The sequence below is a fragment of the Ascaphus truei genome, unplaced genomic scaffold (genome assembly GCF_040206685.1).
Source record: "Ascaphus truei isolate aAscTru1 unplaced genomic scaffold, aAscTru1.hap1 HAP1_SCAFFOLD_839, whole genome shotgun sequence".
Lineage (NCBI taxonomy): Eukaryota > Metazoa > Chordata > Amphibia > Anura > Ascaphidae > Ascaphus > Ascaphus truei.
Window position 1 is genome coordinate 139,642 of NW_027457177.1, and position 10,802 is coordinate 150,443.

The 10,802-nt window shown below is 44.5% G+C and overlaps 1 long non-coding RNA gene across 1 annotated transcript; it reads right to left on the reverse strand.

Moving 5' to 3' along the window:
* Window positions 1–3,772: 3,772 nt before the first annotated feature.
* LOC142486398 (uncharacterized) lies at window positions 3,773–10,054 on the reverse strand. Its single transcript, XR_012798952.1, has 5 exons — window positions 9,940–10,054; window positions 7,687–7,790; window positions 6,563–6,624; window positions 6,380–6,458; window positions 3,773–3,888 (listed from the first exon to the last, which is right to left on the reverse strand). It is a non-coding gene; the product is annotated as an uncharacterized LOC142486398 (long non-coding RNA).
* Between the last annotated feature and the right edge of the window lie 748 nt (window positions 10,055–10,802).

The window sequence follows — 10,802 nt, forward strand, 5'->3', positions numbered from 1 at the left end:
TCTCTCCCTTTCCAATCTCTCTCCCTTTTCCTTGTCTCTCCATTCTCTCCCTTTTCCTTTCCCCTCCCCTTTCCTTTGCTCTCCCTCTCCCTTCTCTCTCTCTCCACTCCCTTCTCTCTCTCTCTCCCCCTCCCTTCTCTATCCCTCTCCCTTATAACTCCCTGATCATTCCCTCTACCTCTCTCTCCCCCTCTCCCTTCTCTCTCTCTCCCTTTCCCTTCTCTCGCACCCTCTTCCTTCTCTCTGTCTATCCCTCTCCCTTCTCTCTCTCCCTTCTCTCTCTCCTCTCTCCCTCTCCCTTCTCTCTCCCTCTCCCTTCTCTCTCCCTTTTCCTTGTCACTCCCTCATCACTCTCTCCCTCTCCCTTCTCTCTCCCTCTCCCTTCTCTCTCCCTATCCCTTCTCTCTCCCTATCCCTTCTCTCTCCCTTTCCTTGTCTCTCCCTCTCCCTTGTCTCTCCATTCTCTCTCCCTCTTCCTTCTCTCTCCCTCTTCCTTCTCTCTCCCTTTTCCTTCTATCTCCCTTTCCTTCTCTCTCCCTTTTCCTTCTCTCTCCCTTTACCTTCTCTCTCATTTTGCCTTCTCTCTCCCTTTTCTCTCCCTTTTCTCTCCCTTTTCTCTCCCTTTTCTCTCCCTTTTCTCTCCCTTTTCTTTTCCTTTTCTCTCCCTTTTCCTTTTCTCTCCCTTTTCCTTTTCTCTCCCTTTTCCTTTTCTCTCCCTTTTCCTTTTCTTTCCCTTTTCCTTTTCTCTCCCTCACCCTTCTCTCTCCCTCTCCCTTCTCTCTCCATCTCCCTTCTCTCTACATCTACCTTCTCTCTCTCTCCGTATCCCTTCTTCCTCTCCCTATCCCTTCTCTCTCTCCCTATCCCTTCTCTCTCCCTATCCCTTATCTCTCCCTTTCCTTGTCTCTCCCTCTCCCTTCTCTCTCCCTTTTCTTTCTCTCTCCCTTCTCTCTCCCTTTTCTCACTCCCTTCTCTATCCCTCTGCCTTCTCTCTCCCTTCTCTCTCCCTATCCCATCTCTCTCCCTCTTCCTTCTCTCTCCTTCTTCCTTCTCTCTCACTTTCCATGCTCTCTCCCTTTTCCTTGTCTCTCCATTCTCTCCCTTTTCCTTTCCCCTCTCCTTTCCTTCGCTCTCCCTCTCCCTTCTCTCTCCCTCCTCTCTCCCTTGTCACTTCCATCTCTCTCCCTCTCCCTTTTCTCTCACTATCCCTTCTCTCTCCCTTTCCTTGTCTCTCCATTCTCTCTCCCTCTTCCTTCTCTCTCCCTTTTCCTTCTATCTCCATTTCCTTCTCTCTCCCTTTTCATTTTCTCTCCCTTTTCCTTTTCTCTCCCTCTCCCTTCTCTCTCCCTCTCCCTTCTCTGTCCCTCCTCTCACACTTGTCTCTCCCTGCTTTCTCTCTCTCCCTTCTCTCTCCCTCTCTTCTCTCTCCCTCTCCCTTCTCTCTCCCTCTCCCTTCTCTCAATTTTTTTCTCTCTTACTCCCACTCTATCTTTTTCACTTCAACCCGTCTCTTGCTCTCACATACATTTCTTTCTTCCACTTCTCTCTCTCTCTTTTTCTTTCTCACACCCTCTCTTTCTCTCCCTGCTCTCTATTACTCTCCCTGACTAGCATCCCTGCTCCTTCTAAATCACCTGTATTTTACTCTCACAAATGTCCTTTCTTTCTCTCTCTCTTTCAAGGACTACCACTCTCCCCTCTCTCTCACAAACCCCTCTCTCACTCAGTCTAAGCATTGTTTATTTAGTCCATCAGTGAAAGAGGGTCCTCAACTGCATTGCTCTAAAGGGGATTGCATTATATTTTTTCACTTATCTTGGGTAAAATTTATTTGCAGTATGAAAATAGGTAAGTTCGTCTATCAAGATGATGTTCACAAAGGACATACTAACAAGGAGGTAAGTAGTTGAGGTAAGTGAGTACACCTACACAATGCATTGCTTTGATCTCTCCGGATATAAAGCTTTGAGTTGATTTCTCTCCCTTTACACGAGTGTGCCCTTTTAGAGTCAGGCAGTGAACTCTTCGCTACTGTCCCATCTGCAGCGCTAGCTCGACTGTAAATTGGGGGAAGAAAGCATACCCCTTTACGGACGATAGACAGTAGTGCTTCTTCACTCCTAGCATACGGCAGAGGAGAAGCTCCGCTCTGTACAAAACGGATCTAGTCCTCAATGTCCAAGTACTTAGTAGTGAGGTAAAAGCTAGCTCTTTACCTCTAAGGGTGCCTCTCGCTAACATGCAACGAATGCAAGAGTTTTCAAATTTTTGAATGACTAACTGCATATAAATGCAACATGTCAATTGGATAGGGAATAGAATATATACAACAAAATAGAAAGGGCAGGCTCACAGACTGATTCCATGCCCTCCCTCACCCGCTCTTGACCCATGTTCACTATCACCCACCACCTCATCCACCTTCACCCTCACACTCATCCACCTTCACCCACCCACCATTGCCCCCTCACCAACACCTTCACTCACCCACACCTTCACTCATCCCCCTACCTCACCTACATTCACCAACCTTTAACCCCACTTAAACACACCCTCCCTCTTCCACCTTAATCCTCACCCTCCCTCACCCATGTTCACTCTACCTTACTGGCCTCAACCTTACCTACAAAGCCTCCTATACCCATATTAACCATCCCTCACCCACCTTCAACATCACCTTCCCACACCCTCCTTCACCCAACCTCCCTCACCCACCTTCTACCCTCATCATCCATATTAAAATTCACCTTCACCACCCTTACCTGCACACCAATACCCAGCCTCACCCTTGCCCACTCACCCATACCTGAACCACACTTTTTTCACCCACCTTCATCCTCACCCTCCCAGACACATTTACTCACCCTCCCTAATCCACCTTCAACACCACCTACCCACTCTCTTCATCATCCACCTTCCCTCAAAAACCTTCAACCTCCTTACCCACACCCACCATACATCCCTAAACCTCCCTCACCCACCTACCCACAACCTCCCTCACGTGCTTACCCACTTACACTTTTTCTTACCACACTTTCAACCCCAAACCACACCCTCCCTAAATTGTTCAGAACTTAACTCTCATTGGCCAAGTACCTAAATGAGTCACATAACTAAAAATGTTCTATTCTTTTTTCACCAAACACAAATACAAAAATAATCGTAAGGGTCAACCCTAACCCTAACTTTCAACGCTAACCCTAACTCTTCTCTGATTGGTTAGTACCCAAATGAGTCACATACCTAAATTTTCGTATTCCCCTATAACCCTGGGCCAAACAAAAATAGAAAAATAATCCTAAGTGTCAACCCTAACTTTCAACCCTAACTTTCAACCCTAACTTTCAACCCTAACTTTCAACCCTAACTTTCAACCCTAACTTTCAACCCTAACTTTCAACCCTAACTCTTCTCTGATTGGTTAGTACCCAAATGAGTCACATACCTAAATTTTCGTATTCCCCTATAATCCTGGGCCAAACAAAAATAGAAAAATAATCCTAAGTGTCAACCCTAACTTTCAACCCTAACTTTCAACCCTAACTTTCAACCCTAACTCTTCTCTGATTGGTTAGTACCCAAATGAGTCACATACCTAAATTTTCGTATTCCCCTATAACCCTAACCCTAACCCTAACCCTAACCCTAACCCTAACCCTAACCCTAACCCTAACCCTAACCCTAACCCTAACCCTAACCCTAACCCTAACCCTAACCCTAACCCTAACCCTAACGACAAATACTAAATGGTAAATGAGAAATATACACATTGCTTATCTGTCTCTGTGTAGTAATTTTCCTTCTCTTCAACTGTCCTTCAAATTTTCTCTTTTGCAAGAAAAGGAACACATGGCTTCAATATTCACTTCTGTTCTGCAGTCATCCCTCCTGAAATAAAAGTTAAGCATTGCATTGTTATTATGATAATACATACAATAAACCTTGCTCCAAACCATTTGATGCAAAGCAAATCCACCTCCCACCCACAGCTGTGCTCCTTCTAGAGCATGCATGTCAAACTCCAGTCCTCGAGGGTCCCAAACAGGCCAGGTTTTCAGTAGGGATATCCTGAAAACCTGGCCTGTTTGCTGCCCTCGAGGACTGGAGTTTGACATCCTTGTTCTTGAGCTTCTACCACGCAAGTCATCCATGTGAGTGACACTGTACTGCAGTCCTGGTCTGCACACAATCTACTGAATCAATGACATCACACTGTAAAGGCAATCTACAAGATGTATTAGTTGTCCACACTTCCGAAATGTTACTTTTATGTCCAAATCACTTATTCCCATGACCTGATATTTGTATTTGTTATTTATAGGATTGTCACAAAGAGTTGATGAGGTCACCAAATGATAGTATGTAGAGAGAAAGAGAGATCTCAGAACAGAGCCCTGATGTATACCCACAGACAGATCAATAGATGACGAAGACATGTTAGCAACAGAGATGGAGAATGTGTGACAGGAAAGTTATGATGAAAACCAGGATAGAACTGTGTTACGGATACCAAGAGAGAGTTTAGAATATGAAGGAGGAGAGTGATTGAGAGCATCAAACGCAGCAGATAGATCAAGTAGGATTAGTAGGGAAAAGTGACCTTGGGAATTTGCTTTAAGCACAGTCTGTAGAACGAGCTGTACGAAAGGCAGGTTGTAAAGGATCCAGGAGGGCATGTGATTTAAGAATGTTGACATTCTAGCAATTAGGAGACAAACAGCAGGAGGGATATAGGGCGGTAGTTAGTAAGGCACATAGGGTGTAGGTTGTTTCTGAGAAAAGGGTGACCACTACAGGCTTAAAGTAAGAGGGTAAAGAGCCAGAGAATAGGGAGGACTTGAAGATGTGGGTGAGAGTGGGGACTAAGAGATGCAGTAAGGTGTGAGGGGATACGATCTAGAGGGCATGTGGTAGAGGGAGAAGAGAAGATGATTAGCTTCCAGCTCTGTAAGAGAAGAAAATGAGTCAAATGCAGAAGGAGAATTAGGTAGAAGGAGAGAAGGGGGAAGGGACAGAAGGAATCTCCTTGTGGGTGGCATCCACCTTGCCTCTGAAGTAGTCAAATGCTTGAGGAGAAGTGAAGGAAGGATGGCAAGTGTGAGAAGAAGGTTAGTGGAGGGAGTCAAATACAGGGGAAAAAAGACAGCGTAAATTAAATTTGTGTGTTGATGAATGTGGAAAAAAAAGTAGTGTGGTTTGGCCCCAGAGAGCAGCTTTATACAGGACTGGAGACATTTTTACTGTAGAAAAATCAAACATCAAGTGTGAGATTTCCTTCATAGGCATTAAGAACAGTGAGTGGAAGTGTGATGAACATGTTTGGGAATTTAGCCAAGGGTGTGGGTTAGAGGGACGTGTGTGTCAGAGCTTGAAGGGGCATATAGAGGATAGCATTGTAAGAGTTAATAAGATTGTCAGTTTAAGCAGAAAGAGAGAGAGAGAGCAGAGAGGTTAGAGTAGATGTCAGAGGAGAGTTTAATTAAGCAGAGGAAAATCAGTGGGACAGGTAAGATGGGGTGAGGGGAATGACTGATTGTGAATGATGAGAGCAGAAGAGGTCATGTACAACTAGAGCCTTGTTAGTCAGAGAACGGACATTCCAGAGGGCATAGGAGAAGGGAAGAGAAAAGTAAGGAAAGGAATGTGGATTACATTAGATAGGTTAACACTCTTAGCAGGGAGGCAGAGGCAGGGAGACCCGATGTGTATATGAGCAGGTTCAAGATTATAAGAGATATCCCACACATCAGCAAACATAGAAGGAGACACAGAGATAGGTGTAGAGAGAGACAGATAGGCGCAGAGAGAGAGGGGGCGCAGAGAGAGAGGGGGCGCAGAGAGAGAGGGGGCGCAGAGAGAGAGGGGGCGCAGAGAGAGAGGGGGCGCAGAGAGAGAGGGGGCGCAGAGAGAGAGGGGGCGCAGAGAGAGAGGGGGCGCAGAGAGAGAGGGGGCGCAGAGAGAGAGGGGGCGCAGAGAATAGGATGTACATGAGTGCTTTTCATTGAGCAGTGCAGAAATAGCTGCAATAGAGGTCTGTACAAATGGTGCAGTGTGTAGACACATGCAAAGGTAGGGGAAGGAAAGAGGAGAACATGTGGATAAAAGCAGGAGTGTGGAAGTTAGAGAAATTAGAAAAGTTTAACAGAAAAGTGAGGAAACAGCAAGCAGAGAGAACAAGAGAGAGGTTACATTGGGATGACGTTCTTTGGTAGAGAGAAAATGCTAGGAGAGAGCTTTCAAATATTAGAGGACATGACTTGAGGGAGCAAATGTATAAATCAAAACCTGAGGGGGAGGTATAGCACGAAAGCTTGCACAGCAGATTATAGTCTTAAAGTTGCGTGTACCTCTCAGGGCATTCAAGAAGGTAAATTCTCACAAGTGCAGAGTTCATGATGAAATGCTGAATCCAGTTCCCCTCCAATTTAATTTTAATATAACTTATCCATTCTTCATTACTGCAAAAAGCAAACAAAACAAAACCACATTGCATTACTATTTTCAAAATGGATTGAATGGCATATTCAACAGTGACTGTGTGATGCCAATATTCCCCACTCACTCGTAGTGAAGCACTTATTGTACTAGTGTTGAAAGTAGGCCGGTAGAGTCAGGTACGCATTACTGAAAAAACAATAAGTGCGCGTCGTAAGTACCAGCTCCGCAACAGTGCGGGCATCACATTAGTGACGTGGATGAACATATATGGATAAGCCCATATTAAGGCATCACGTGACCAGAGCCGTCACTGACTGGGTATACGTAAAGACGCAGGGAGATGCAAGGAAAGGGAGGGAGAGAGACAGGGAGAAGATGTGAAACGGAGGAAGGCACGGATGGAGGGAGTTCTTCCGAGCTTCTGCGGGCCTCTCTCTTTCACTGGTGCATGCCGGGAGCTGGTCCCAACATCCACAAAGTGTGTGTGTATTATTGGTTGTATTTTATGGGGGTAGGAGGGTAGTGTGTATATTGTGTGTGTGGGAGTATTATATTGTGTGTAGAGGTGCAGAGGAGAGTACTAGATTGTGTATCTTGTGTAAGGGTGTTGTGTATATTGTGTTTGGAGCTATAATATTATTGGAGAGATTAGTATTGAGGAGGTATTATAGTGTGTATTGTGGGGAGTATTAGTGTGTGTATTGTTTGTGGGTGACAGATGCTGGGGTATGCAGCAATCCCTGCACTGAGGTCCGAGGCGGCTCTGCATCGCTCGCACGCACTGTGGATGACCAAGCATGTGCCCATGATAATCATGGCCTTAGAGGGATGAGTGTGTCAGAGCCTAGAAGGGGCATATAAATATATAATGGAGGAGGGAGGAGGGAGGAGGAGGAGATGATAGCATTGTAAAAGTTAACAAGATAGTTAGTTTAAGCAGAAAGTGAGGAGAGGTTAGAGATAAGGGTAGATGTCAGAGGAGAGAGTTCAATTAAGCTGAGGTATCGAGTAGGACAGGGGTGAGGGGAATGAGAAGTGGTGGATGATGAGAGCAGAATAGGTCATGTACAAATAGACCTTGTTAGTCAGAGAGCAGACATTCCAGAGGGCACGTGAGAAGTGAAGAGTAAAGTCAGACATGGAATGTGGATTACATTAGATGGGTTAATACGCTTAGCAGGGAGGTGGAGAGAGAGAGGCAAGAGGCAGAGAGTGGTGTAGGGGTTGAGGAAGAGATGTTGCATGTACCTTATCAGAACATTAAAGAACATCAATTCACACTGGTGCAGAGTTGATGATGATTCCAGTTCACCTCCAATTCAATTTTAACAGAACTTTTTCATTCTTCATTACTGCAAAAAAAAAAAGTATAAAACATTGCATTACTATTTTCAAAATGGATTGAATTCCCCCAACAATAACTATGTGTTACCAATATATCCCTCTCAGTCCCACTGCAGCACATACTGTACCAGTGTGAAAGTAGGAAGGTACACAGTAACGGTAAAACAATACGTGCCGGTACTATGCACCATATGAATTATAAGGGGATGTAAATCTCCCAGTCTCTCTCCATATCCGCAACAGAGTGGGCTCCGGTCAGTGGCATGGATGCCCATGTATGGATATGCTCATATTTGGGCATCCCATGTCACTGACCGGAGCCGGCTCTGAGTATAGGGATATATGCGGAGACGCAGAGGTGCAAGGAAATGGGAGGAGGCACGGTGAGAAACAGGGAGAGACCACAGGAAGATAGAGGGCAACAACTTCCACAAGGTACATGTATGTGTATAATTGTTTGTATTTTGTGCAGAGGGGGTAATTTCAGATAAAATACAATTCTCCACCCTCTACGAAACAATTCCACTTTGTTCAGTAAGCCAGAAAGTCTTGGTCCCATGGGGACTGAATTTTAATGCAAATAAGGTCCTTAATACACAAGTAAAGAATATAGTTACTTATTCTCTACTGTAAGAAGTGCCACATTGCCCACTATTTGGGTCCTGTGCCCAGATTGTGACCATGCATGGCAGAGGTGAGATTCCACCAACACCAATTTGCTACACTCTCCAAGAGAGATAATTGTGGTCAGAGGTGGAACTAGGGGAGGGGGTGAGCAGGGTCACTGCCCAGGGAGTAACCTGACAGGGGGCACGGAAATCTCATTTAGTGCATATGGTGCGGCACTGCATTGATTGACCGGTCAATCTGCACTGCTGCCTGTCACAGTGACATCATGATCGGGCACTGTGATCAGCTATAGCACTGACCCAGGTGAGATAGTTCAGCACTTTACAAGGAGGGAACAGATGTTGTGGGTGACAGATGCTGGGGGTAGGCCAAGACTGTTGGCCAGAGTAACGTGGAGACTTACTGCACTCTGCATGCCCATCCTCTCCCTGACATCAGGGGAAGGAAGTGGCCCTGGGGTGTGTGTAGGTATGCCAGATGTCAGTGTATGCATAAGTAAGTATGTCTGTGTAGTGGGAGGTGTAGGGGCGTTAAGCTGGAGGACTTAAAACAGGCACACATCTCACTTCGCTGCGGACAATTTCCCTTTGCATAAGATTCTTGTGATTATGTCAATGATGATCAATAACTGCATCATAACACAGCCGCTCTATACAGAAGATGTACTTGCTATCAATGGTCATGGAGGTAATACGTCACACAATGTACAGATATAGCAAGGATTATTTCTTCCTCTGGTGCATTATGGCATTATGATGGGAAATGTTGTGAGATTCTGCATTATCAGCATCACTGAATCTTTTGGAAATTAAGTGATATTCTATGTTTTAATGCAATATTATGGATGATCAGCCGGTAAAATAATAAAAGCTTTCTGTATCTGTAGCCATGCTCTACCCATGATGTGCTGAATCAATGACTGCAGAGAGATTCAGAGTGGTAAACATGACTGGAACGCATGTCTAAATAATGGGCAGCAAAGCAGTGCAGAATAGGAGGTGAAAGTATTTAAAATGGAAGACCCTTAGCAGCTGTGTGGGGAGTAGACAGTACAGACTGACCAAGTAAATGGTAAAAGGAGTAACTTCAACATTACTTGGCTTTGTTCTCCACATTGAAGCTTTAGCACTCTTTACATCACTAATACTGATGCCATGTGTAACCTGTACTGAGAGTTATATAATCTACTGGCCTAGATGAAACCATGTGATGCAAACATGGTCCATCCCACACCAGATTCATAGAATTGAACCACCTCAACCTTTCATAACAATCACATAGAACTGCAGCTGTGCGCTACTGCACATGTTCTTGTTATGAATGGTAGTAGATGTGGTCCTTGGGTCTTTACTTCATACTGTAGCCACACTCTACTCATGATGTATTGAATCAATGAAAACTTGCATGGTTCAGATCACAGGAAGGGGTAGAGTAGAGATGAAAATGTTCAATGTGAAACCCGTAGCAGCCGGATTGTGTGGAGTCAATAAAACGACAAATACTAAATGGTAAATGAGAAATATACACATTGCTTATCTGTCTCTGTGTAGTAATTTTCATTCTGTTCAACTGTCCTTCAAATTTTCTCTTTTGCAAGAAAAGGAACACATGGCTTCAATATTCACTTCTGTTCTGCAGTCATCCCTCCTGAAATAAAAGTTAAGCATTGCATTGTTATTATGATAATACATACAATAAACCTTGCTCCAAACCATTTGATGCAAAGCAAATCCACCTCCCACCCACAGCTGTGCTCCGTCTAGAGCATGCATGTCAAACTCCAGTCCTCGAGGGTCCCAAACAGGCCAGGTTTTCAGTAGGGATATCCTGGAAACCTGGCCTGTTTGCTGCCCTCGAGGACTGGAGTTTGACATCCTTGTTCTTGAGCTTCTACCACGCAAGTCATCCATGTGAGTGACACTGTACTGCAGTCCTGGTCTGCACACAATCTACTGAATCAATGACATCACACTGTAAAGGCAATCTACAAGATGTATTAGTTGTCCACACTTCCGAAATGTTACTTTTATGTCCAAATCACTTATTCCCATGACCTGATATTTGTATTTGTTATTTATAGGATTTTCACATGTATTACTACTGTGAAACGCTATATACATTAATAGTGCTATATAAATAAATACATACACATTTATATATAATAATAATAACAGCATGTTCTTTTAAAGCGCTGCTAGTTTTACGTAGCGCTATACAGAGACATTTTGCAGACACAAGTCCCTGCCCCATAGAGCTTACAATCTATGACATTGGTGCCTGAGGCACAGAGGATATGAAGTGACTTGCCCAAGGTCACACACACACAAATATATATACATAAATATATACATATATACACACACACACACACACACACACACACACACACA